At 39.2% G+C, this 21,646-nt stretch overlaps 1 protein-coding gene across 1 annotated transcript in view; it reads left to right on the forward strand.

The window, feature by feature from the left end:
- Positions 1–3,870: 3,870 nt before the first annotated feature.
- LOC114895550 (25-hydroxycholesterol 7-alpha-hydroxylase) overlaps positions 3,871–21,646 on the forward strand; it is a 647,364-nt gene continuing 629,588 nt past the window's right edge. Inside the window, exon 1 of the mRNA XM_029223055.1 lies at positions 3,871–3,995. The gene's annotated coding sequence lies outside the window, so the exon portion shown is untranslated. The remainder of the gene's footprint in view (positions 3,996–21,646) is intronic.

The raw sequence follows: 21,646 nt of genomic DNA on the forward strand, positions 1-21,646 counted from the left end.
TTTGATTAATCCTGTTCTACCTGTTCCCACAAATAATATCATTGTAATCTTGAGAGTTACAAGAGTTTCAAAGAGTTACCAAAGCCCAAGAGTTTCTACAGGCTCATTAGGAGGTAATGTGACCTTTCATTTTGACATTTGTCCTGTTGAGTCTTTAAAACGTTTTTTACATAGATGGATGTTAAAATAAATAGCCCTGTGAAATTATTTATATTTAGTGTAAAGATATTGATGTGGGCATTGTTCCCAATGTTTTGGTCATGGACTTTATAAATTATGTGACTGATCATGTTTCTTTTGGTGCACTGGTTGCCAGGAAGCTCAAAGCAAAGTCTGTGGCAAATCTTCAGAAAGCATTTAGAATTTCACAGCTTTTGCTGCTTTTTTTCAACTTCACCCTGTGGTTTTATCTTTATCTTTTCCCCTGCTCTCCTCTGAATTTTTGTTTAATCTCACTATAAGTAATTTTTTGTACATGTGTTTATAAAACTACCTTAATTTGCTTTTGAAAAAAGGCAAAGCAAAACAAAACATGATTGCTTATTAAGCTATAGATTTCAGTAGTTAGCTAAATGTAAAGCAAGCCTGTGATTCTTAACATTCCGTGTGGCTTCAACACAAGTGTGGTACTCCAGTGTGCACTTACATATGCTGGGCAAAGAGATAAAGAGAAGATATTATAAATGCAAAGTAATATTATTTACTTGAGGAGATTTTAGAGAATTTTTAGAGAATGTGTTAGAAGGCTGCTTGTTTCTTTGCAGCTCAGATTTTTATATTTTTTCTTTCAAAATTTGCTTTAAATGCTACTTTTCCTTAGGAAGAAAAAGTTGTTTAACTTAATGAAGTTTTATTTAATGGTCAGTACTCAAATTTGCTTTGGAAGTTGGCTTACTTGTGTGTATTATCTCAGTTCCACTCACCAGAGCTAAGTCCCTGCTGCTGTGAATTCAAGCGTGCTGTCTCTTGATGTTGAGGCAACTGCAGCTGGAAAAGTAGATGTGTTGATATTAATCAAAGTGACAAATAATGTTTCATTGAAAAACAGCAGCGGGTTAGCAAAAATTTTAGGAGACAACTAAGAAACTTGAGACTGAAAAAAGAAATACCACTTAGTCAATCAACAAACACTTACAGAGCATGCATGGCATGTAAGGAGTTTCTTGCTACACATGTGATTTATAGCAGGCAAGTTATATCGGATGGTGTCTCTAAGAGGATTTTCTACATTTGCATGCCCAAGAGCAATCGGAAATAATGACGTTAATTATTCAGTAAATGATAGGCATTAAAAAGTCTAACCTCATCCAGTGAAAACTGTTCTGAGCCAGAAAAGATTTATCGCTATCCCACGAGCTCTGCTATCAGAGTACGTGGGTCAAATATTGGGTCTTAGAAGTATGCTGTCCAAAGAGCACTGCCAAACATTTATGGACCCCTGGGCTGTTTTAAGGGCCATAGAAAACGTTTCAGCTAAAATATGAACGAGAGATCATGATGATGGTGGTGATTATGATGGTAACAATAAAGCAGCGACCATTTACACAGCTTTGCTTTGTGCCAAACCTTGTGCTAAGCACTTTACATTTGTTATCTCACTTAAGCTTCACATCAGCCCTATGAGGTAGGTTCTATTATTTTCACTTTTACTGATGAGTAAGTAAAAGATTAGGGAGTTTATTAGACAGGCTAGGCTAACTGCTATTTATTTACTTATGCTGTGTTGGGTCTTCATTGTTGGGTCTTTGTTGCTGTGCGTGGGCTTTCTCTAGTTGCGGCGAGTGGCAGCTACTCTTCGTTGTGGTGTGCGGGCTTCTCATTGGCGGTGGCTTCTCTTGTTGTGGAGCACGGACTCTAGGGCCCGTGGGCTTCAGTAGTTGTGGTGCGTGGGCTCAGTAGTTGTGGCTCGCGGGCTCTATAGCACAGGCTCAGTAGTTGTGGTGCACGGGCTTAGTTGCTCCAAGGCATGTGGGATCTTCCTGGACCAGGGCTCAAACCCGTGTTCCCTGCATTGCCAGGCAGATTCTTAACCACTGCGACACCAGGGAAGTCCCCTAACTGCCCTTAATACCGCAACATCTGTGTTGCCTAACACAATCAAGGTTTATTTCTCTCTCCATGAAATGAGGGCCCAGGAGAGGACGGCTCTGCTCCACACAGCCATTTGAGAACAGGTTCTTTTCATCTAGTGGCTCTGCCATCCGTAGGGCCCCAGGGTCCACCCCTGGATCCTTTGCACTTGATTGGGAGCCTAGGTCAGGGAGGGTGTGGAGAACAGAGGGCTGGACACACATCACTTTTGCTCACATTTCATGGGCAAGGACTCAGTAACATGGCCACACATAACTTCCAGGGAGCTGGTACTTACGAGGTTCCAGGAAGAAGAGGATACAGGTGTGATGAGCATCTAGCCAAGGTTTGTCACAAGAGATGTGACCAAGGTCACGTAGATACTAAGGGGCAGAGCTGAGATGCAAACTCAAAGAGAGCCTTCCCTCAAGGAAAACATGCACAAGGACCCATAAAGCAAATGTCCTTCGTTAAGGAGGAAAATTACATTGTTGAGCGTAAGGTTTATGTTGTAATTTGGACAAAGAAAGGAACCTAAAGAAATAAGTTAAATCCACCACTGTCAAGATGGGAACATTAATTACTTCTCTGAAATGAGCTTGAAAGGGTCAAGCAGGATTGCAAAAAAGGCTTCTTAGTATGGCCAAGATTCTTATAGGCTGAAGTCAGCCTAGACTAGAATTTTTGCCTTAAATTACCAACCCTGCCCCTGCCCTCTTAGTGGCAGAGGGCATTTTATAGAAAGCATTTTGCTGGGTTCATTCTTTTTTTTTTTTTTTTTTTTTTTGGCCACACCTTGTGACATGCAGGATCTTAGTTCCTGGACCAGGGATCGAACCCGTGCCCCCTGCATTGGGAGCACGGAATCCTAAGCACTGTACCACCAGGGAAGTCCCTGAGTTCATTCACTTCCAAGGAGACATATGTCTTCCAGTGACATGCGGACTTACGTAATCACAAATGATAAGAGAAATGGATAGATTTTTATTAACAAAACCACAAAATAGCTATGTCTGTGTATTTAAATATGTACATGTGCATTAGATTGAACCAAATGGAAAAGCCAATATTTGCTTATTTTTGACCTGCAGAAAGGCCATTTCACATGGTTCAACCTAATATTTGTTGGAAATGAGTGTCTAAATTAAGCGGTAATCTGTAGATACATAATGTCATAATGTGAGCTCAGTGCTTGTCAAGCAGTTGAAATGACCCCGAGCTATACTAAGTAGGGAGCCTGCCCAGCCTCTGCTGGCCCGGGGCGGTCAGCAGCATGGATAGAACCATTTGTGACTGGTTTGAGCGAGACTTCTTGCGGTGGGAGTGTGCTTGTCCCTCCTTTCATTTCTGTTGTGACACTTTGCCGCTGTTCCAGAAAATCCCTACTTCATTCACTTTAATCCATTTGGTAGTTTTAAAAGCAGCTACTAAGTGCAAATGTTTTGGAGAGGAATTGCACAGAGAATCCCTATCCAAAGATAGCTCCTTTGCTTCCTAGCAGAGTGTGAGGCTGTGAAATCCTGAGACACAGAACAGGTAGGATTTGACGGAGAAGGGGGATATGTTAGAAGTTTGGGGCATCAGAGGTATTAGGCAGGGGTCAGTTAGAAGTCACTGTATACTTGCTGGGATGGGAGATTTGGGGTCACTGGACGGAAGAAGGGATAGAGAAAGGGGCTTGGCGTGATCTTGGAGATGAAGTTCGCCTCTGTCACGATTTTGCACAGGGCTGGTTTTCCATGACTGTGGAGTCAGTAGGAGGAGAACGTGCTCTCTGACTCTTCTGCATCTGCTGATTCTGAAAACCTCCTCACGGGTTCTGGGAGATTTCTGTCATGTGGTGTGCCGATGGTCCCAGACAGCATGGCTAAAACAACACCTGCTACTTCTAACTCCAAGAAAATAAAAGAGCCGTGTGGAGAGAGGTAAAGTATCTGGCAAGAAGCGGCTAGAAATGTAAATAATTATTGGCCCCATTTCCTGTATCTTCCTGATTTCTTATATTCTCTCCTGTTATCCTCCAGTTGTCCTCCTGTGGCCCTTCATTCAGCTTTTCTTTTTCTTACTCCAAAATTAATACATAAGAATGATATCGGGACCTCTTAATGCTCGAGTGCTCAGGCCTCGTTATCTTCTTTTTCTCTGTTTTTATTCCCTTGGGAATCTCATTAAGTCCCATGGCTGAAAATAGAAACTGTTGGCTTAAGAGTCTCAAGCTTCTGTTTCCAGTTCAGATTTCTCCCCTTATCTCCCGACTCGAGCATCTGACTTGGACGTATATGTTCCTTGTCTGGTAGACACATCAAACGCAACCCAAATTGCCTTCCTGGTCTCCCCCAAAGCTGTTCCACCCTCTGCCTCCCCCTTCTCCGTAGATGGCAAATCCATCTTTCTGGTGGATCGGACCAAAAATCTTTTTTTTTTTTTTAAATTTTTGACCACGCTGTGCTGCATGCAGGATCTTAGTTCCCGGACCAGGGATCAAACCCGTGCCCTCTGCAGTGGAAGCCCAGAGTCTTAACACTGGACCGTCAGGGAAGTCTCCAGACCAAAAATCTTGAAGACATATACTTGTATCCTCTTTTTCTCACACTCCACATCTTATCTGTCAGAATCTCTCTTCTGTGTTGTTGCACTGAGCTCTTGTCTGGTCACCTGATTTTCCTTCTGTCTGTCCTCAACATCCCAGCCAGAATGCCCAAGGCGCTTCTCTGCTCAGGGCAGTGCTCCCTATTGCACTTGGAGTGAAAGCTGAAGTGACCCCAAGGCCTTGTAGGACCTGCTCTACCCCACACCACTCTGACTATCTCTCTTCACTCATCCTTTCTCCTCCTGCCCTCCCCCTTCCACTTTATTATTATTTTTAAAATTAATTAATTATTTTTGGCTGTATTGGGTCTTCGTTGCTGCGTGTGGGCTTTCTCTAGTTGAGGCGAGCGGGGGCTGCTCTTCTTTGCGGTGCACAGGCTTCTCATTGCGGTGGCTTCTCGTTGCGGAGCACGGGTCTAGGCTCACGGGCTTCAGCAGTTGTGGTTTGCAGGCTCAGTAGTTGTGGCTCACAGGCTCAGTAGTTGTGGCTCACAGGCTCTAGAGCTCAGGCTCAGTAGTTGTGGCACACGGGCTTAGTTGCTCCATGGCATGTGGGATCTTCCTGGACCAGGGCTCGAACCTGTGTCCCCTTCATTGGCAGGTGGATTCTTAACCTCTGTGCCAGCAGGGAGGTCCCTCCCCTTCCACTTTAGCCATATGACTTCTCTGATGTTCCATGATCAGGATGGACACAGTCTTAGCTTAGGGTCTTTCCACTGGCTGTTCTCTCTGCCCCCAGATGCACGCATGGGTCACTCCCTCACCAACTTCAAGTCTTTGCTGAAATTTCATCTTTTCAGTGAAGCCTACTCAGGCCACTTTGTAGAAAATTATGTCATCTTCCTGTCCTAACTCTCTAAATCTCCTACCTAGCTCTACTGTTTTCTGTAATACCTATCATCTTCCAATATTATATATTACTGTATAATGTACCATATAATATACCTTTTTATATATTTAATTTTTTGGTATCTGTCTCTTTTCACTAGAATGTAAGCACCATAAGGGCCAGGAAGTTATTTGTTTCCTTCACTGATGTATCCCAAGCATTGAAAATGAGAATGGCACATAGTAGATGCTCAATAAACATTTGTAAAATGATATATTATATGGAGGTTAATTATATTTAATACATAATTGAATGAAATCCATCTTAAAATTTGTATGAAACTCATTGCATACTTTCAGCAGGTGTTTAAACTTTAACTGTGGTTTGACTTCTGTCCCCTTTAGTGCGATGGACTAGATAATTTGGGCCAACATTCCTGTTGACATTGACTAAAAAAGCTTGACAGAATATTTAAAAGTCTTTCAAATAACATCTAAGAACTGACAAGAGAGTAAAAAATTACGCTGCCAAGACCTGGGAGAAGACAGAAATCCAGAAACATAATCTTGTTTGGGATCACCTTTGCTTTGTGGGGAGTATTTACCAACCCAGAACAGGTGGCTGAGAGGCTGAGCAGTGCTTTCAATAGCTTCACAGTGCAGGGGGGATCAAAACTGGAGTCCAGTGATACCAAGAGGGAGGAGTCCTAGGGAACATCCAGGTTGTGGATGGGACACCAGAAGGCTGCACCCCAGGAGTGAGAGTGAACAGACATAAACCATCTCTTGCATGGATTCCAGCCAGGCTTCAAGTTGTCGGGGGGTCTCCAAACTTCAGCCTCTGAAGTTTGACCAAATGGATCCTAGGTTGTCAGTTCCCCTGAGCTCCTGGCAGAAGCAAATGGAAGTCTTTTGGAGGAAGACAAAGGTCATCCTCAACTTCAAATTATTACTAAAAGTTTTTTTTTTTCCAACTACGATGTTCATTACTAAAGATAACCAGGCACGCAGGGAGACAAGAAATCATGAATGAGAACCAGTATAAACAACAGACCCCAGAAGCAGATCCATGGGACATCTGGATACTGTAATCACCAGAGGCAGAGGAACATAAACCCTGTTTATTATGCGTATGGAGATAAATCTCAGTCTTAAACATTTCACTAGGAAACTGAAAGTAATAAAAAGTGATATTGCAAATTTGAAAGAGAGTGAGCTAGAAACTCTAGAATTGAAAAATATAGTAATCAAACTGGAAGTGGTTTTACCCCCACTAATATTCTCTAATAATGATATATTCCTTGTTGAAATAATGCAGTGTTGGTCAACGTTCCTATTTTATTTTCACTTTTTCTGGCCAAGTTTAAGCTGGTATAAAGTAATTGTTAAAATGATCATATTTTTATTCTCAACATTATATTTTCATTCCCAATGTTCCTTTGTGACAATGTAGTGAAAGTTATCGTGTTTAGAATACTTTGTGTTTTGTTTTTGGTTTTTGAACGGTTTTGCAGTTGTTTCTTTTATTTAATTTTCTTGATTGCAACATTTCTCCTTTGGTAATTGGTTAACTTAGTCAGCTCTGAGAATTTCAAGAATAACAGGATTTTAGAGGGAGAAAAGGAGCCAAGGCCAGAAGTCTCAGCCTCTTACTCCTGATTTTAGAGAATTCTGTAACTTTGGAGTTGCTTGGCATTCCAGACTGTTCTAATTACTGATATCAGCCTCATAGCTGACCCATATCACTGATGTCTGAAGGCTCAACAAAGGAATCCTCTTGTCCTTTGAAGGCATTCGTTTAACTGTGGTATTGGTTAGTATATTTTCAGAGAGTTTTATAACCATAGATTGCATATTTGAAAGAGATTGTACCGAAAGAAGACACACCAGATGGCATTAAGGGGGAAAAAGCCAATCTAATCTAAAATGTGGTAATAAATGAATTTTTATTTAATTAGTATGCTAATGATTAATAGGAAAGTCAATGCAACTGACACCAAAGATATATTAGACGTGTATTATAATAGACACTCAGATTTATGCTGCTGTAGTCTGTCAGATAGACACAACCCTGCTTGTGTATCATGTGACTCAGGAGCAGAGAAAGAAAAGTACCTATTGTTGATAGGCGCCACACTGGATGCTTGCTTTATTTAAACAGCTCCTGTCTTTCTTCCTGAGGAGCAGCAATGTAGTAGCCAAGTGCTTTGAAGGATGTGATGTAACAGCAAGAGTTTCCAGGTAGAGCCAATGACCGAGCCAGGTGAGTGGTCCCTTTGTGGCTGCAAATGTTTTCTGTTTGTTTGAAGATCAAATTCCTGATCAATGGCTGAGGTTTAAGAGCAGGGTCTATGCTCCCAGGAAGAAGGGATTGGAAACAAAATAAATCAAGGTTTTAGGAGTTCAGATGAGTGGGCTGGGTTCAGGAGAGGGCACCTGCCTTTGGTGGGCAGGTAGGAAGAGGGCACCTGAAGTCATATCAAGGAGACAGAAGCACAGGCGCACTGATGGGAAACATGCAACTAGGGCTTCCACCAGAGGCCTCCAAGCTGGGAGCATTCATTCTGAGGAGTGTGCACGGTGACTCATCGGACAAAGAAGAGAAATACCAGCAGGACCATTTACGTTTGTTTTTGTCTCATTAAAAAAAAAAAATTGTACTCTTACATATGTCTTCTGATGTATATAAATAGTGCTACAAAGGTACAGGTGTGGGACACATGCTTAATAATCTTTTGTTTTCTTTCTCTTTGCATTCTTTTTTTAAAAAATTAAAGTATAGTTGACTTACAATATTGTGTTAGTTTCAGGTGCACAGGAAGTGATGCATTTATACATATATATTGTTCAGATTCTTTTCCATTATAGGTTATTACAAAGTATTGAATATAGTCCCTGTGCCATATAGTAAATCCTTGTTGTGTGTCTATTTTATATATAGTAGTTTGTATTTGTTAATCCCATACACCTAGCTTATCCCTCCCCGCCTCCCTATCCCCTTTGGTAACCATAAATTTGTTTTCTATGTCTTTGAGTCTGTTTCCATTTTGTATACGGATTCATTTGTATTATTATTTAGATTCCACATATAAGTGACATCATACAATATTTGTCCCTCTCTGTCTGACTCACTTCACTAAGTACAGTATTCTCTAGGTCTATCCCTGTTGGATACTCAATAACCTTTGCAAATAGCGTGCTATCATCTCATGCCTAAATACAGTAAGATTAGTCCACTGGCTAATCCAGTTTTGTACAGGTGTACAGGGTTGGCTCAAAACCCAATGGGACTGAACCTGCAGGTGACAGGCTGCTCCGTACCTGGAAGAGGTGAGCAGAGAAAGGAGGCAAAGGACTGGCAAACTCAAAACCTTGCACAGTTTTTTTTTTTTTTAATTGAAGTATAGTTGATTTACAATGTTATATTAGTTTCAGGTGTACAGCAAAGTGATTCAGTACTTTTACAGATTATACTCCATTAAAAGTTATTACAAGATAATGGCTATAATTCTCTGTGCTATTCAATATATCCTTGTTACTTATGTATTTTATACACAGTAGTAGTTTGTATGTCTTAGTCTCATAACCCTAATTTTCCTCTCCCTCTCCCCTTTGGTAACCACTAGTTTGTTTTCTATATTTGTGAGCCTGTCTTGCATATACATTCATTCGTATTATATTTTAGATTCTACGTATAAGTGATCGACAATATTTGTCTTTATCTGTCTGACTTATTTCACTAAGCATAATATTCTCTAGATACATCCGTATTGCTGCAAATGGCAGAATTTCATTCTTTTTTTAGGCTGAGTAGTATTCCGTTGTATAGATATATACACCATATCTTCTTTATCCATTTGTCTGTTGATGGGCATTTGGTTTGCTGCCATGTCTTCACTATTATAAATAGGGCTGCTGTGAACATGGGTGCATGTATATTTTTGAATTAGTGTTTTCATTTTTTTTTTCTGAATATATGCCCGGGAGTGGTATTGTCTGCTCATATGGTAGTTTTATTTTTAGTTGTTTTGAGAAACCGCAATATTGTTTTCCATAGTGGCTGCACCAATTTATATTCCCACTAACGTTGTATGAGGGCTGCCTTCTCCCCACATCCTTGCCAACATTTGTTGTGTGTAGACTTTTTGGTGATAGCCATCTGACAGGTGTGAGGTGTTGTCTCATTGCGGTTTTGACTGGGCTTTTGGAAGAGTCTGGGGGTCAGAAGAAGGTCAGTGTGTCTGAGTCCCAGGAGCAGAAGGTGATTTGTGTGTAGTCACGCTCACGAGGCAAGCAGGAGCTGGTTATGCAGAGACTTTCAGGCTGTTGTATTAGGGGTCTGAGAAACAGAACTGACAAGATATATCTCTGTATCTACCTATCTATCTATCTATCTATCTATCAGTCTGTACAGGCAGACCTCAGAGATATTGCAGGTTCAGTTCTAGACCACCACAATAAAGTCAATATCGCAATAAAGCAAGCCATATGAATTTTTTGGTTTCCCAGTGCATATAAAAGTTATGTTTATACTATACTGTAGTCTATTTAGTGTACAATAGCATCGTGTCTAAAAACCCCAATGTACATACCTTAATTGAAAATACTTTATTGTTAAAAAATGCTAACCATCATCTGAGCCTTCAGCAGGTCATGGTATTAATTTTTTTTGTTCTATTCAGTCTCTCAGTGGATTGGATATGCTCATCCACATTGGGAAGGGCAATCTGCTTAACTCAGTCTACCAATTAAAGTGCTAATCTCACCTAGAAACACCCTTTCTTATATATAAGAAATAATTATATATTTCTTATATATAAGAAATAATTATAAATAAATAATTTATATTATATAATATATATTATATATAAATAAATAATTATTTCCAGGGCATTTCTTGTTATTATTTTATTGCACAGTTAGAAGTTTCCCTAAGTATTGGATATATGTAGTAAATATCAATTAACCCCAAATTCTAACTTGTGTGAAATTTATTTGTGTTTAGGAACCAAAGTTCTGAGTGGAATTTTTGTCACAGTGTTGATCTCCATCTGTAGTGCATGGCTTTCCTATGCATATAACACACATTTTGATATTGCCTCAGTATTTTTCATCTAAAAGTGAAAATGTCAGACAAAACACATTTCAAAGTTCCTTGCATATTTGTTGGTGTCAGATTTAGAAAACCATTCAATACCACTGATATTGAATGAACAGGTAGAAAGTTTGTATTGTTCAAGCTTCTTGTCTCCAGGACTTAGAATTGTATCTGGCACATAGTAGGTGTTCAACAAATATCAAGTGAACCAGTGATGATAGAATTTATGCAAAATGACCAGGCGCATTGTAGGTATTGGAAAAATACTTGCTGAATTCAGTGGACTCTCTTAGAGACTGGAGAAGAATGTTAAATTGATGACTTAGAATAAATGTGTTAATATTATACATATTTAACACTTAATTTTGAATGTTTCCATAGAGCCAAATTATATGTAAAACTCTAGACATGCTTTTATCTGTTTCATTTAGTTTTTCTACACCTCAAAAAATGTTTTTATTTGTTTTGTTTGAAACTAAACCCAATGGATTAAATGATATGCCTACTGTTTTCAAAATGAAAGAATTATTTTCTCCCAAATGAATGAAATATCCTAGAATGTAAACCCTTAGAGGGCAAGAATCAGTATTTTCATGTTATTTAATATTCTGCAAAGGAAAATGCAAAGCCATGCACTGAGGAGACACTTATAAACACCAGCTGATTATGATAAAGCCTCTTGGAACCAGGTTTAAAATAGTTCTTTGTTTTCCAGATTGTCAAAATAGTATCTATATTTAACAATTCAAAATTAAAAAATAATCTAAACATCTTTTAAATGGTTTTTAAATGTGTAGGTAAAAATCAAATGAATTCCCTTAATCTCTGGGGTTTCATGTTTGTTTTTAGTGGTTTTGTTTTATCATTAGTTTATTTATTGTATCAATCATGCTTTGGCTTTATTTCTAGCTTCCCATTAGAATTTTAAAGTAAATGTAAAGGTGCTTGTAGTATAAAGCCCATTCAACAGAAAATTGCTCTAAGTGCTCATAAAGAATTTTTGAAGAAATATAACAATCATAGGCAGTAAGAATAGGAATTTAAGGATTCCCTGCTCTGTTAATGATCCTTCTTCAATAATCTCAAATTCTAGCTTTTGGCTGGTTCTAAACATGTTAAGGGACTTCTCTGGTGGTACAGTGGTTAAGAATCCACCTTCCAGTGCAGGGTACACAGGTTCGATCCCTGGTCAGGGAACTAGATCCCACATGCATGCTGCAAGTAAGAGTTCACATGTCACAAGGAGCCAGCAAGCTGCAACTAAGGAACCCACGAGCCACAACCGAGAAGCCCGCCTGCTGCAACTAAGACCTGGTGCAACCAAAAAACCCCCCAAACAGATGTTCAGAACATTGACAGTATCGGATTTCATTTGCCAGTGTGAAGAGAATGGCTGGGGAAGGCAACTAACTTTTCTGAACCACCTGCTATGTACTAGGTGCTTGATATATTGAGTCCTTTAACCCTCAGAACAACTCTGTGATAATCTCTCTTACCTTGAAATCAGAAAACTAAAGCAAGGAGGTATTGTACCAGTTTTCCAAGGACACACAGATGGTGAGTGGAGGAGTGGGGTGCTACCGCTGGGCTGCCACAGAGCCCATGCACTTCCACCACACTGGGCTGCCTCTCTTGAAGTTATCCACTGGAAAGCTCAGAGCGGTTTTGGCCATTATGCCATGAGTACTTGAGACACCAATGGGCAAGATGATGATTTCATCATGGAAAATTCTGGAAGAGAATAATCTATAGAGGAATTTTGTCTGACCTCTAACACCAGACCCATCCTTAGACTGTGGCATGTGAATGGGGCTCTGACTTAGAGCAGGAGATGGTTTCATGCCATTCATCATTATTAGTCTCTTTCCAATATTCTTCTTGACAGATTACCGAAGAAAGGCCGTCAGTTCCTTTCTCACATCCAAACTCATTGTTAGGTCTAACCAAAGTCTTTCTAGGTTTAATCTCTCCATAACTGCCATTAACCTTCATTTGGAAGCTGTAAAATGTAACTGTACAAGGTGTTTAAGTGTAAAATGTTTGAGGCAAAGGATATAAGGAAGGAATATTATCAAGAGCACAATATGCAGTAGCTCATTATGGATGAGCCTGCTACTATTCCCTGCCTCCTTACATTTTAAAAAACGATCTAAAACTGAGAAGCCAGAAGATTCACAGTGTTTTGGCAAAGTCAGTCTTGAGAAATTCACATGAAGATATATTCTGATAAAAATCATAAAACATTTTAAATAATGAAGCTGATGAATTATTAATGTTTTAACTTACAAGGAATCTGGGGGGTGCTGGGTTGTGTGTGTGTGTGTGTGTGTGTGTGTGTGTGTGTGTATATGAAAAGGTAGGGAAGATATATACACCCCAGCCCCAGACTCCCCAAAGGAACTTCACCTTGAAATCTCTGCATGTCTCTTGCCAGAGGTTTCCATTGTCCTGAATTTTCTGATTAACATTTCATTTTTTTTTTATAAAGTATTTTTATTTTTAATTTTTATTTATTTTATTTTTGGCCGTGTTGGATCTTTGTTGCTGCGCGCGGGCTTTTCTCTGGTAGCAGCGAGCAGGGGCTACTCTTTGTTGCGGTGCGCAGGCTTCTCACTGTGGTGGCTTCTCTTGTTGAGCGTGGGCTCTAGGCACGCGGGCTTCAGTAGTTGTGGCTTGCGGGCTCTAGAGTGTGGGCTCAGTAGTTGTGGCGCACAGATTTAGTTGCTCCGTGGCATGTGGGATCTTCCTGGACAAGGTCTCGAACCCATGTCCGCTGCACTGGCAGGTGGATTCTTAACCACTGGGCCACGAGGGAAGGCCCAGATAATGTCAAATTACTTTTTATAGCAGTGGTACTAACTCAACCCCCATATCCTTATTAACCTGATATTGTCAGGCTTTTAAACTTTTCCCAGTCTGGTGAATGTGTAAAATGGTATTTCATTGTGGTTTCAATTTGTATTCAGTCCATATCTAAAGAGTTTGAGCATCTTTTCCTATGTTTATTGGCCATTCAGGTTACTGTAGTGATGTGCTTCTTCAAGTCTTTTACTGATTTTTCTATTGGATTGTTTGGCTTTTACTTACTGATTTTTAGGAGTCTTAAAATATGTTCTGCACACAAATCCTCACTTTGTTTTGTACTTAAAGAATGCAGAAGCATCTAAATTTAGTGCAGTTGAATTTATAAATCTTTTAAAATGTACGTATTATGCTTTATGTATCTTAAGAAAACATTCCCTATCTCAAAGTAATAGTATCCTATGTTGTTTCCAAAAAGTTTTATCATTTTGTCTTTTATATTTGAATTTTTAGTCCACCTAAAATCTACCCCCAGCTTCTTTCCTTCTTTTTGGTAAGGTATAAGGTAGAGATTTACTTTTTCCCCCCCCAGAATGGATAACCAGTTATTTCAGCACCATGTATTGAAAATCCATTCCCCACTGATTTGTACAGCCAGCTATAAACCATATATGTGTAGATTTCCTTCCAGGCTCTGTATTCTATTCTCTTGATAAGTTTTGATATCTGGTAAGGTAAATCCTTCTCCCTTATTATTTTTTTTCAGGAGTTTTTGGCCCCTTCATCTTTTGTATAAATTTTACACTTGCCTTATCAAATTTCAGTTACACACATGCACACAAGAACATGCTGAGATTTTGATTGGAATCGTGTTGACTCTATATATCAATTTAGGCAATTAAGGAAGATTTGACATCTACATGATATTAAGGTTTTCAGCCTTTGAAGATGGCGTATTTCTCCACTTATTTAGCTCTTTTAAAATACCTTTTGATAAAGGTTTATGATTTTCTCCATAGAAGTCTTACTTATTGTTGTGAAAGCTCTTTAACCTCCAAGTAGGGGATATTTCCCAATGCCCACATCAGGTATGGCTATGAAGAACAATGGTCATGGAAGCACCTTTCAGAAGGAGGAACTCAGAGATCAAGGGAAACATTCCCAAGGCAGTTCCTTTGAGAGCATAGAAAAGAGTCAAATCAGGGTGCTTCCATCTCCCCACAAACTCCCTGGATATAGAACTTTTATATGGATTCTCCTGCAGGATTTCAAGATCAGTAATTTCTGGATGTCTCTTATTCTGTTTCTAAATGGATTTTTTACTGTAGTTATCCTGATCCAACTCCACTGCTGTATTTTGCATATTAGAAGAGTAGGTGACTTATGTTCTTAGTTCATAGGTCACCAAGCCTTGAGGAGCCACGTCAACATCTGATTGAGAGGACTGCATGCCACCTTAAAGTCAGAAATGAATATAGTGATCAAATAGGACTAAGTCTTGTCCCTCTTGGGAAGGCAGTGAATGTATTTTATGTGTGGGGATAAGAGTAAAAAGGTTACCAGACCCCTGCCTCACACCACACGCATTTTAAAAAAATGAATCACAGACTTAAATGTAAGATGTAAAACTGTAAAACTCTTAGAACAAAGTATAGGTGTAAATATTAGTGATCTTGGATTAGGCAATGGTTTCTTAGATATGACTTGAAAAGCACATGTAGCAAAAGAAAAAATATAAATTAGATTTCATAAAAAATTGAAAACTACCAAGTGGGATTTATCCCAAGTATACAAGGCTGGCTAGATATTCGGAAATCAGTTAATGTAATCATCACATCACAGGCTAAAGAAGAAAAACCACATTATATTCATAGATGTAGAAAGATCATTTGAAAATTCCAATACCCATTCACTATAAAAACTCTCAGTAAACCAGGAATGGAGGGAAACTTCCTCAATTTGATAAAGAATATCTGAAAAACCCCTACAGCTATCATCGTATGTAATGATGAAAAGCTTAAATCTATCCCGCTAAGATCAGGGTCAAAGCAAGAGTGAACCCTCTAACTATTGTTTTTCAACATCATACTGGAAGTCCAGCTAATGCAATAAGGCAAGAAAAGGAAATAAGAGGTATACAGACTAGTAAGGAAGAAATAGATCTGTCTTGCTTTGCCAATGACATGATTATCTATATAGAAAATCTGAAAGAATCACCAAAAAACACCTTCTGGAACTAATAAGTGATTGCAGCAAGATTGCAGAATACAAGGTTAATATACAAGTCAATTATTTTTCTATATACCAACAATTAAAAAGTTAAATTTGAAATGAAAAAAAATTTACATTAATAACCCCCCAAAATGAAATACTTAGGATAAGTCTAATAAAATATGTGCATGATCTATATGAGGAAAATTACAAAATTCTGATGAAAGATGTCAAGGAAGAACTAAACAAATGGCGAGATAGCCCATGTTCATGGATAGGAAGACTCAATATTTTCAATTGTCAGTTCTTCCAATCTTGATCTATAGATTCAATACAATGCCAGTGAAAATACCAGTGAGTTATTTTGTGGTTATTAACAAGCTGACTATAAAGTTTATACGGAGAGACAAAAGACCCAGAATAGCTAATATAGAATATTGAAGGAAAAGAACAAAGTTGAAGGACTAACATTTCCTGACTTCAAGACTTACCATGAAGCTACAGTAATAAAGACAGTGTGATATCAATGAAAGAATAGACAAATCAATGGAACAGAATAGACATCCCAGAAATAAATCCATAGAAATATAGTCAACTGATCTTTAACAAAGGAGCAAAGGCAGTACAATGGAACAAAGATAGTCTTGTCAATAAACACTGCTAGGACAACTGGACATTCACATAAAGAAAAATCTAGGCACAGACTTTACATCATTTACAAAAATTAACTCAAAATGGATCATAGAACTAAATGTAAAGTGCAAAACCATAAAACTACTTGAGGATGACAGAGGAGGGAACCTAGATGACCATGAGTATGGCGATGACTTTTTAGATACAATATCAAAGGCACAATCCATGAAAGAAAGAATTGATAATTTAGACTTCATTAAAATTAAAGACTTCTGCTTTACAAAAGACAGTATTAAGAGGGACTTTCCTGGTGGTGCAGTGGTTAAGAATCCACCTGCCGATGCAGGGGACATGGGTTTAACCCCTAGTCTGGGAAGATCCCACATGCCCCGGAGCAACTAAGCCCATGTGCCACAACTACTGAGCCCGCGCGCCACAGCCACTGGAGCCTGTGCCCCAGAGCCCACGCACTGCAACTACTGAGCCCAAGTGCTGCAACTACTGAAGCCCGCGCACTTAGATTCCATGCTCCGCAACAAGAGAAACCACTGCAGTGAGAAAGCCCTTGCACCGCAACAAAGAGTAGACCCTGCTTGATGCAACTAGAGAAAGCCCACATGCAGCAGTGAAGACACAACACAGCCAAAGAAAAAGACAATGTTAAGAGAATGACACAGACTGGGAGGGAGAAAATACTTGCAAAAGATACATCTGATAAAAGACTGTTATCCAAACTATACCAAGAACTTTAGGGACTTCCCTGGTGGTCCACTGGTAAAGAATCCACCTTCCAATGCAGGGCACACGGGTTTGACCCCTGGTTGGGGAACTAAGATCCCACATGCTGCGGGGCAACTAAGCCTGCGTGCCACAACTGTTGAGCTCGTACGCCTCAACTAGAGAGCCTGCATGCTGCAAACTACAGAGCCCACATGCTCTGGAGCCTGTGTGCCACAACTAGAGAGAGAAAACCTGCACACCACAACTAGAGAGAAGCCTGAGCGTTGCAATGAAGAGACCGCACCGTAACGAAAGAAAAAATCCCGTATGCCTCAACAAAGATCCCATGTGCTGCAACTAAGACCTGATGCAGCCAAAAAAATAAAAAATAAAAAAATAAGGAAAACAAAATAAAAAAACAAAATATAACGAGAACTCCTTAAACTCAACAATAAGAAATCAAACAACCTAATAAAAAAAATTAGTCAAAGACCTTAATAGAAACCTCCCCAAAGAAGATATGCAGATGAAAAATAAGCATATGAAAAAATGCTCTACCTGACATGTCATCAGGAAGATGCAAATTGACACAACAATGAAATATCACTACATACCTATTAAAATGGCCAAAATCCAGAACACGGACACCACCAAATGCTTGTGAGGATGTGGAGCCACAGGAACTCTCTCTCTTTGCTCGTGGGTGTGCAAAGTGGTACAGCCAGTTTGGAAGATGGTTTGGTGGTGTTTTACAAAACTAACATACTCTTACCATGCTATCTAGCAATCGTGCTCCTTGGTAATTACTCAAAGGAGTTGAAAACTTATGTACACACAAAAACCTGAACATGGATGTTTGTAGCAGCTATATTCATAATTGTCAAAATTTGTAAGCAACCAAGATGCCTTTCATTAGGTGAATGGACAAATAAACCGTAGTACATCCAGACCAGTAGGCAATTATTCAGAACTAAAAAGTAATGCACCAGCAAGCCATGAAAAGACATGGAGCAAAAGTAAATACTTATTACTAAGTCAAAGAAACCAATCTGAAAAGGCCACATATGGTATGATTCAAACATTATGGCATTCTGGAACAGGCAATAAAGACAATAAAAAGATCAGTGGTTGTCAGGATTTAGCAGGGAGAATAGATGAATAGGCAGAGCACGGAGGATTTTTAGGGCAGTGAAGCTACTCTGTATGATACTATAATGGTGGATACATGTCATTATACGTTTGTCCAAACCAATAGAATGTACAATACAAAGAGTGAACTGTAATGTAAACTATGGATTTTGGCTGATAGGGTGTCATTGTAGGTCCATCAGTTGTAACAAATGTACCACTTTGGTGAGGGGATGTAGATAATGGAGGAGGCCACGCATGAGTGGGGGCCACTCAGTTTCTGTGAACCTAAAATTGCTTCAAATAATAAAGTCTAGGGCTTCCCTGGTGGCGCAGTGGTTGAGAGTCTGCCTGCCAATGCAGGGGATACGGGTTTGTGCCCCGGTCCGGGAGGATCCCACATGCCACGGAGCGGCTGGGCCCATGAGCCATGGCCGCTGAGCCTGCATGTCCGGAGCCTGTGCTCCGCAATGGGAGGGGCCACAGCGGTGAGAGGCCCACGTACTGCAAAAAAAAAAAAACAAAAACAAAAAAACAAAAACAAAACAAAACAAAAAAATAAAATCTATTTAAAAAGTAAAAAAACAAAAAACTAAAAAACTTTTGTGCCTCAACAGACACTATAAAGAAGTGAAAAGATAATCCACAAAGTGGAAGAAAATGTTTGCAAGTAATACATTTATTAAGGGACTTGTGTTCAGAATGTATAAAGAACTCTTACAAACGAACAACAAAAAGACAGATAACCCAATTTGCAGCACTATTTACAATAGCCAGGACATGGAAGCAACCTAAATGTCCATCAACAGATGAATGGATAAAGAAGATGTGGTACATATATACAATGGAATACTACTCAGCCATAAAAAGGGACATAATAATGCCATTTGCAGTGACATGGATGGACCTGTAGATAGTCATACTGGGTGAAGTTAAGTCAGACAGAGAAAGATAAGTATCATATGATATCGTTTATATGTGGAATCTAAAAAAGTGGTACAAATGAACTTATTTACAAGACAGAAATAGAGTCACAAATGTAGAAAACAAACTTATGGTTACCAAGGTGGAAGTTGGGGGGAGGGATAAACTGGGAGATTGGGACTGGCATATACACACTACTATATATAAAATAGATAACTAATAAGGACCTACTGTGTAGCACAGGGAACTCTACTCAGTACTCTGTAATGACCTATACGGGAAAAGAATCTTAAAAAGAGTGTATATGTATAACTGATTCACTTTGCTGTACAGCAGAAACTAACACAACATTGTAAATCAACTATACTCCAATAAAAATTAATTAAAAAATTAAAAAATGAGCAAATGATTTGAGTAGACATTTCTCCCTAGGAGATATACAGATGTCTAATAGGCACATGAAAAAGTGCTTCAGATCATTAAGTCATTAGAGAAAAGATAACCAAAACCACAGATACCACTTCACACCCGCTAGGGTTGCTAAAACAAGAGAGAGAATAACAAATGTTGACAAAGATGTGGAGAAATTGGTACTCTGATGCATTGATGGTGTTGTCAATGCAGTGAAAAGCTCAGAGGTATCTTACCACTCTGGTTTTCAATTTCCTCTTTATTTTTGGCCCCCAGAGGTTTTGTTTACTTCTTTTGTGAGCTTAGATATTCCTTTAAAATAAGTAAGAAAAAGGATCCATATTTCCAGATGTTTTGTAGTGGTGCGTTTTCTCAGGAAACATGAGCCACCAAATTGATTAGAAATGGAAGTTAGCATTCTGTAAGAGATGCTACTTCACCACTGGATATCTGTGATTCTCCATTTATGGATATCTGATAAATAAAGATATCTAAATCTTCACTACAACAATATTTTGACCCCTTTTAATCTAGTTTTCTAAGTATAACATAAACTTGAATGAATTACTGGGTTTGAAAAAGAGCAGTTACATATGAATAAAGCATAGTTGGGGATGAGAACTGTGACACTTTGCTGAAAAATTATATTAAATAAAATTATGTACACTATATTATAGATGGTGTACAGTGCTGCTGGTCTAATCTACCAATTTCTCCTCATCAAGGAACTGGTGAAAATCCTTCAGCAAATATAACTAAGTGAATAGTCTGTATAAGCTCAGCCAGGGCTCCTCTTTCATCGTCCAAGTGCTGTTGACCCTTTCCTAAATTCTCCCCCTCAGTTATGCTTCAGGCTGTTCTGTGCTGGGAGGTTGCTTCTTATATCAGGAGCCTTAAACTACCGGAAAATGCCCAGATCCTTTTTTGTACTTGTTGAAAGTTCTTCTTATAGACAATCTTGATCCATTGTATTTTTAAGGGGGTTGGCAGTCTGCACTCTGCTCTGTAGAATGTGACTTGATGACTTGGTCACATCTGGGAATACATGTCTCATATAGTTGCCTGTTGTGCACAAGGTGAGATCTCTGTCCAGGGTACCTCAAACGCCTCATCTTTGATGGGTGAGACACTTCTTGTCAGAGGTCTGATCTAAAATTGCATTTTCTATTGGGCAGAATGAGGGCCATCCAGACCGTTGTTGTATAGAAAGAACTATGTAACATTTTCCTTATTTGCAGAGGCTCAGAGGACTGTTGCACTAACCATTTTATTATCCTCACTGACTGGGCACACATAAACTCTCAGACTTTACGTTCTTATGGCCCATTCAGGCTACAGGAGCCCAAATATTCACGCAGGAGGGAATTACAGTTGGATAATAAAATACAGTCTACAGTCCTTTCCGCGGATAGGGAGGGCGGACTGTAATAAGTTTTCTGTTGTTATCTTTGAGAAAATCAGTTACCTTATAGCTTATATTATACACATTGCACCTTAAAAAGCTCAGTGAACTGAACATCTTTGCTTCTAGACATGACCACAGAAGAAGGACTAAGTATTAGTCCTGGTATGACTTTAGTGACAATGTTTTTCTCCTGTTACAGAGGGAGGATGGGAATGGAATTTACATTGCAACCAAAAGCAAAAAGAGCAATATTTAGTCTCAGTCAACAGACTTTCCTGAAGCCCTATTGTAACTTAAGTGCACTGGTGGCAGCTTTCTACTCATAAAAAATACGTGTTACAGAGCACATACCACTAAATGAACCAAAATGTACAAAGTGGGGTTTTCTGTTTAAATAAATAAGCACCATTTGACATCTGGTGAAAATATCTCCGCAGCACCCTTTGTTCTCTTTAGCTTACATTGATGAGGTTTTAAAGTTGAGAAACTGCCCTGTTGGGAAAGGAAGCACACGAAGAAACATGACTATTAGTTTTCCTTTGCTGCAAATGTCTGAAAATTTCACATGTAGAGTCTGTAGTTATTATGGGGTTTGGCGTGTGGGTGGCTGAAAATATGGTACTTGGCCTTTTGGTGCCAAACTTTCACGCAGCTTCAGCTGTCTGTATACAAAAGGCATGGCAGAATGTGTCGCTTTACTTTTAATATTTGGAATTGTTCGCCTTGCCAGTGGAATAGTGAATATGTGGATGGTACTGTTGATCTTGGAGTCTGCCAGTCTCATAGCATCTTAATTGATGAAGATGCTGTTAGGAACAGAGTGAGCA

Source organism: Monodon monoceros, unplaced genomic scaffold (assembly GCF_005190385.1).
Source record: "Monodon monoceros isolate NGI ecotype Baffin Bay Population unplaced genomic scaffold, NGI_Narwhal_1 Super_Scaffold_14, whole genome shotgun sequence".
Taxonomy (NCBI): Eukaryota; Metazoa; Chordata; class Mammalia; order Artiodactyla; family Monodontidae; genus Monodon; species Monodon monoceros.